Source organism: Myotis davidii, unplaced genomic scaffold, assembly GCF_000327345.1.
Source record: "Myotis davidii unplaced genomic scaffold, ASM32734v1 scaffold88, whole genome shotgun sequence".
Lineage (NCBI taxonomy): Eukaryota > Metazoa > Chordata > Mammalia > Chiroptera > Vespertilionidae > Myotis > Myotis davidii.
Genome location: NW_006300377.1, coordinates 1110815 through 1118429, shown reverse-complemented (window position 1 = coordinate 1118429; position 7615 = coordinate 1110815).

The following is a 7615-nucleotide window of genomic DNA, read 5'->3' as shown; positions in this document are numbered from 1 at the left end:
GGGCATAGAGCTGTCCCCTGCGCGTCTCCCCGGCGCGTCTCCTGTCCCCTCTTCTCCTTTTAGACTCAGCGCCGCCACTGGGCCGCCCGAGAGCGCGTCCAGCGCGGGCAGATTCGGACCGCCCCAGCTTCACGCCTCACGCGGGCTCCCTTCTCCCGGCACCGGCACCGGCACCGGCACCGGCACCGCGGCCCAGGTGAGTACCGTGCGGGTGGCTCGCGGTGGAACAGCCGGTGGCCGCGATGTAATCAGGCCGCGCGGGATTTCCGTGTTTCGGAGCGAGAGGTATTAGACTGTGGCTTTGGGAAAAACGCCGCAGACAGGGGTGGTGGTACGCAGGGCTCACCGACATCTGCCCCATACCGCCTTCTCGCTCTTTTTCCTCCCTGCCCGACTGGCTCATTGGCCAGGGTCATATCGGGGTCACGTCCTGGGAAACTAGCTGTGGATGAGGAGTGGCATGGACTTGGGAAAAGGCGCCTGGCACTTGAGAAATCCAGCATTCAGTCGGGAGCTGTCCAGCTTGCGATGAAGCCCTGGGCTGGCTCTAACCCGACTTGCTTGAGGCTACCAAGAAGGGAATTGAGATAGAGAAGGCCTTATTGGAAGGGTGAGACATGCAATGCAGGTACCTCCTCATCCCTCCCCCTTGAGGACTCTCTGAAGGATCGTAAGTTGACTCGGACCTCAGCATCAGCTGGTCTGTGACTCTAAATCCCACACTGAGTTATAGGCTGAGTGGAGTGAGCAGGGGCCTCTGTCCCACACTGAGGTCTGGCTGGCACAGTCTTCATCTTTTCTCTCCCTGGTCTTGCCTCCAGTGGGTTCATAGATTCCAGGGCTCTGGGGGTCCCAGATCACAGGACCCCGCTGGAGAACCAGTTAGGCCCCCACAGGGCAAGTCAGGACTGTGGAATAAAGCCTCAGAGTGTGAAGAAGGGTGACGGGGATCTGGTGGCAGCTGCCACATCCACAGTGACAAGGGCCATCCTGGGCACAGGCTGTGCTCTGAACACCATAGGTCCTGCCTCTTGTTGGTCCCCCAGGGATGGAGTGGGACAGGGCAAGGTCCTTGTCTGGCCAGTGGCCCCTGTCCTTAGCAGGCTCCTTAAGTACCTCCCTCACTTCATGAGCTGTGTCTGAATCCAGCTAGGGATGCTGACTTTTCTTGGACTCTGGCTCAGGAAGTGGTCACCTCCAATCACCTTTCCTTCATACGATCATGAAGCAGCAGACCTCCTGGTCCACTCACCTTCCTGGCCCCTCTCCAGGGGGTGGACCACAGCTGGGACCCCTGTAGCGAAGGCCGATCTCATGCCAGCCTAATTAGACCTGCACGACATTGACGCTTGGGCTGCCACCATCTTCCTGGGCAAGAATAACTTTGGTCCAGTCTCTCTAGCTCTTGGTTTTCCTATCTGTAAATTGGCAACAGTGGGACCACAGGCAGCCCACCTGTCTTGCTAAGGTAAGTCAGAGGGTGGCCCGAGACAATGGGGGTGACAGGGTCTCAGAAAGGGCTTTTACTCTGCTTGTTTCTATTGTTAGTGCCCAGTGAATGGGCAAGTTCCTCCCCTGCTCTAACTAAATCTGTTTCCTCATTTGTAGAGTGCGTTTATGGAGGTTTGGACTAGTTGACCTCTCAGGCCCTTTCAGCTCTGATGGTCTCAATATATATATATATATATGTATGTAATTGGTTTCAGAGAGGAAGGGAGAGGGAGAGAGAGATAGAAACATCAATGATGAGAGAGAATTATCGATTGGCTGCCTCCTGCACACCCCCTACTGGGGATCAAGCACGTAACCGGGCATGTACCCTTGACCAGAATCGAACCCGGAACCCTTCAGTCCACAGGACAGCACTCTATCCACTGAGCCAAACGAGCTAGGGCTGGTCTCAGTTTTTGTTGGAGGAGGGGAAATGTCTGGACAGTGGACAGGTGTTGTGATGTCAAGTTTTTGGAATTGTCACTGAGACTTGAGCAATGACTCAGTACTTTATCAAGTGCTTTTCATTCATCATGGTACCTACACCTCTCAGCCCTGAGAGAGTGCACTGGGACTGTCATCGCCAGTGCGTAGCAGAAAGAACCGTGGCTTGTCCGAGGGCACAGAACCAGTGATGTTCCCTCTCCTCATTACTCTCCCCAGTGGGATGGGGGAGGGTGCCAGTGGAGGTGGTGGCTTTGGCAAGAGAGAGCCCACTGCCCTATCTTGGGTAGCTCTCCGGGAGAAAGAAAGGCCAGCTGGTGCTTCTAAGCTGAGTTTCCGTGTCTGTGCTGAATTGAGGGGCATCTGTAACAAAGTCAGGCTCCTAGTTTCCTAGCTTGTCAGTCAGCAAATCTCAGTTCCAATCCCTTTACTCCCGTTGGCAGCCCTGTGACGTTGTGCTAAGTGGTTTGCTTGTAGGAGCTTCAGTTTCTTCATCTTAAAACAGGGACAGTCATGCCTGCTTCTCAGGATTGTTCTGAAGCTCCAAAGATGAAGCAAGCGTGTCTTTTAGATGCCCTCTTAATGCTCGATGCTGCCCTTGGGTGAGCAGCAGTGCCAACTAGGAAAGGATGCTATCCCTTTCTCTGCTTTGGAAGTTTTAGACCCTCGACAATGATAAGGGTTTGGTCTTGAGACAGAATTTTCTCTTATTTGAGGGTTTATTCTCTAGAAATTCTGGCGAACACATCCTCTTGGTCTTGCTCCCAGAGATCCCGTGTGGGATGCTGGGGACTGGGGCGTGGTCATTGGCAGAGACACGTGCTGCAGGACAGCCGCTCTCTCCTGGAGCCTACGCTCATGGACCCTGGGGAGAACTTGGGACACAAGAGTCAGACACCCAGCAGATCACACAGACGCAGAAATGACTTAGACATGTGAACAGATGTATGTGCACACACATACGCACACCCAGACACACACATGCATTTTAGCCCAGGGACAAGCATAGATTTATAATAGGGACACAGGGACTTGCACCACTAGGTCGGATAGTCATGGATATTCATATTCACACAAACCAACACACAATGAACATACAGGCATGTGTGTCCACGGGAACCCACGCAGAACCTACGCAGAGGCTGAAATGGGCTCAAGTAGGCATTCCTTCCGCGACACAGAAATACTCGAGACTTACAGGCCTTTGGGGTCACAAGCATGGAGGCTCTCAACCGGCATGCGAATTCACACAGACAGGCACAGCCTCGTGTTCATACCTGTGAGCGTAGAGCCAGCCTCGTCCATTCACCTCGCCCCGCTGCACAGATACAAAGGGGCCCACCCCACACATGACATAGACACACACATGTACCTGCACCCTGTAGGAACCAACACATCTGCCCGGGGATCAGAAGAGGAGGAAGGGGCGTGCCTAGCCCAGAGTTTGGTCCATGTGGCTTGGTAGCAGCGCTAATCTCAAGGAAGCAGGAAAGCCCTTTCTCTTCATATTCCGTCACTCCCCTTGTCTGTGGAGGACGGCGCCCAGCCAGGCCGCCGCCAGGCTCAGAGGCTCCCAGGCTTCTCTCCCCAGCCGGGCCCCAGCCCAGCCCACCCCCAGGCCAGAAGCTGCAGGGCTTTCCCAGAGTGGCTTGGCCTCTGCCAGGCTCTGGAGTGTGACCGAGCGCCTGCGCATTTGATACAGGTCACCGAGCCTCCAGCAGATGGGGCCCTCACTGTGGGGGGTCTCTGAGCCAGAGGGGCTGCAGGGGAAGGTTCTGCCAGGCAGACTGTCAACTACACAAGCTCCAGCCCCATCTCCTTTCTCTGCAGAGCCCCGAGTTTCAGACACGAATCTCTGCCATCTACATTCAGACACAGCCCCTAGATCTCAGCGACACTCCCCATGAGCACCCTTTCAGCCACATACGCGCTGTAATATTCCAGATTTCCCCTCCCCCCGCCCCCCCCTTCCAGACAGAGGAGCCTGCACAATGGTGCACCCAGCAAGATTTGGGAGGGAGGAAGAGGGGGCAGCTCATCTGGCTGTCTTCCCTCTCTGGACTGTGAGCACCTGTGCTGTGTCTTGTCAGTCGGTCAGTGAGGACTTGGAGTCCAGGAATTGCTGAGAGTAGATGCAGTTGCAGACCCAAGGCCTTTTTAGTTCTGGGGGGAGACAGGCTTCAGGACACTCCGCCTGGATTCCTTGAAGTCAGGAGTGCTGAGAAGAGCTAGAGAGGGAGATTGGGGCCCAGGGGGAGGGCTGCTGGAGGAGCTGGTGTCTTAGGAATGCCCTCTAGTACTCAAGGGCTTTGAGTCTTTGTGTGGGACTAGGCTGGGGGTGGACGGGGCTGGGGCAGGGACAGGATGGCAGCACTCACAGCTCACTACCTTTCCCTTCTGCCAGTCTCCCTTCATGCCCTAGATCCCACATTCTCAGAGTGTCAAGAGATCTGGGTGCCATCTTGGCTCAGATCAGGCCTGCTGGATGACACTGGGCCAGTCTCAGCCTCCTAATTGCTGTGAACCCCAACCTCCTCATCTGTCAGCTGGGCAGATGGTCTCTTTTGGTTTCTTGTGAAGGCGGGGTGAGATGACTGCCCAGGTGGGAACTTGGAAAGGGGAAGTGTGGCTTGGTTTTCCTCCCCAGCTGCCTGGGGTGAGAAAGAGGCTATGTGAGCAGGATCAGAACCCGCCTGCTCCCCCAACCAGTTCTTGCTAAGTGATGTCGGGAGTGACCACGCCCGTACCCTGTAGTGCTGGCCTGGAACGTGTTCTCGATGAGAAAAGCCTGGCAGGATCCCGGCTGTCACAGATTCCCACCGGGCCGGTGCCAGGGTCGGCCTGTCCATCGGCTGCCTTGGTGCAGCTTGGGGTCAGCTAAACAGATTCACTGTACTCACCACCATCCAGAAAGTTCTCCCACATGGCCCGTGATTGCTGTTCTGAACTCCCAGGCCCTCACCTACTCACCCTCCAACCTCAGACCCTCCAAGTGTCTGCACGTCTTCTGTCCTTCCTGTGCCTGAAAGGGCCCCTAAGACAGGAGCGGAGGGGATGGAAGGGCCGCGCTGCCTTTGACAGAGGAGAAACAAGCCTTCTCTCTTATTTAACCTAAAGTTCCCCAGCTCTCAGCCTTGGTGAAGGGAAGGCAAGATGGAAGGTGAACTATCTCTTCGGGATGAACCCTTCCTTGCTTTTCCCTCCCTGCCTCAGCCCCCTTGGCCTGTGGGTGGAGGTGGGGGTCCTCCCAGCGCATCAGTAGAATATTCAAACGCGAGGTGGCCAATTGCTCTTGAAATTTACTTTCATTTTTAGCCGAATGGCAGTCTCTGAGCTGGTGTTAATGCCCACAATCCGGTTATGCAGAACACGCTTTCTGCAAATCGGTAAATCATTAGTGGGATTAATCACTCTGAAAGGCTGGGGCTGGGTTTGAGGTTTTTTTTTTTTTTTTTTTTTGACACTTTTTATCTCGATGGCTGCAGAATTCACCACCACAGGGTGGGGTGGGAGCAGTGAGTGATAATTTAAGACTTAAATTTTAAGTCTTCGTCTCTATCATTAGAAAACGAAGGTGGCTTCCTGGGCTGGCTTTGTATACCGATTTGCAGGGGGCAGCCTGGGTGGGGTGGGGTGGGGTGGGAGGGTGAGAGGAGAGTGCTCTTGCTTTTGTGTGTGGTACAATGCTTGCAGTAGTGTATTGGGGGCGTGGTATGTGTATGTGATGACTCTGTTAGCATGCTGACACGGATTCCAGTGTTTGTACTTTATAGATGCCCATAAGTATTTGTGTGCTTGTGTCAGGGTGCTTGTGCTTGGTGTGTATTAATGTGTGTGCATTAGTGTTTGTAACAGTTGGACAGCGTTTCCTTTGGGGAGTGGTTTTAAAGACCATACCTTACCGTCCTCAGCCTCTAGGTAGCTCTTGAGGGGAAGTAGGTAGAAATGGAGGGAAGTCTCATTAGGTCCCAGTAGTGGGCGTGTCTCAAGGTTAATTTACATATTCATGAGCCATGCCTCCAGGCTCCCCTCCAGAAGAGGTAATGCAGCCAGGCCCCTTAAGGTGGATGGGGCGGTCAGTCTCTCATGGGAACACCTCTCACTTCCCCATCTTAGCCCTAATGACTACTTCCTCCATGGGCCAGGAATATCCAGTACCCCACAGTTCCCAAACCCCAATTGCTGTGTAGCTCCTGATGGGAGCTGTGTGGCCAAGAGGGGGAAGCTCTTTTTCCTTTCCTGTCCGGAAAGCCCCCATGAGAGCTCTTGAGGAAGGACAGTCATGCTTCCATCCAAGGCCAAGCTGATGAATGCGACTGTCTCCCACTTCATGTCCACACTGGGCCAACCTCCTTCTTCCTGTTTCTCTCTGGCTTAGTGCAGCTTTGGAGCAGTAATCACCTTCAGATGACCCAGGAATGACATTCTTCAGGTTTTGACCAGAGATATGACTGTGGGATGAGGTCACAGGACTTCTTCCCCTCTAGTCCCAGAGTATAGGGCTTGAGTAGGACTTAGTGGGGTTGGTCCTTACATTAAACTGCTCCCCCCCCCTGCCCCCAATCCCCTCATCTCCTGCAGAGTCAGTCCGGTAGCCTGGGCATCACTATTAACCACCCCACAGATAGCACAGATGCCCTGTGCTCCTCCTGTTCACGTGCCTCATGCATTGCCCCACAGTATGTGCCTTCCTCCCCTTCGTGCGGTAGCCTGGAGTCAGGGGGAAGAACAGGATGATATAGCTCCCTGGCTGGTACACGTTGGGAGAGTCTGGAGAGAGTTGGCTGGACTCCATGCATGCTTTCCTCAGCTTTCTTCGGGGGTGGCAGGTGGAGGTTGAAAGTGGAAAAGGAAGATTTAGGAATTATATTTTCCCAGGGACCTTTTAGCATCTTTATGCATCTCTGGTGGCAGACATCTGTCGAGCTTAGGGTAGCATCTGCCTGGGCTGGAGACAACATCTGTTGGAAGCTGGGACACCTGGCTGAGCCCAGCACATTATCTGGCCCTGGCACAGCTTCTGTCTGGGCCCAGGACGTGTGTCTGAACCTGACACAGCATCTGTCCGGGCCTGGTGCAACATCTTCCTGGCCTGGGGGCAGTGTCTGTTTGAGCCCTGGACATCTGTCTGACTTGGGGACGTTTGCTGAGCCCGGGACAGAACCTGTCTGAGCCTGGGGGTGGACTTGTCACTGCAGATAAAATCACCCTTGAGTCTCAACTTTGGTTTGTGGCCGAGAACAGAGCATGTGCCACACTCGCGTCCCTGCTCTCCTTTCTACCAGGGAAGGGATCGTAGTAGCGCCTCAGTTCACCTCCAGTTGTAGGCTCTCCGGTCTGCTCGCTCTGGGCACCTCAAGGGACCGCCGAAGCCTACACCCCGGCGGCTCCAGGAAACCAGAGTTAAAAGCACGTGCAAGGGAAGCAGATAGGTCATAAAATCCAGTGACGGGTCTAGGACAGCTCTCTCTTTCTCCAGCCCCTTTGTTGAGTCAAGTCTGAGTGCTCCCCTGAGACACAGCTCAGACATGTCACTGGCTTCCTGGAAAGCCTTCCATCGCTCCCCATTGTGCACATCATCGGCCCCAAGCCCCAGTGTTCCTGCTCTGTCTGCTCTTGGAACCCAGCAGCACAGAGCTGCTATTCCCACAATCTCATTTCCTTTTTCTTCTTCTTCTTT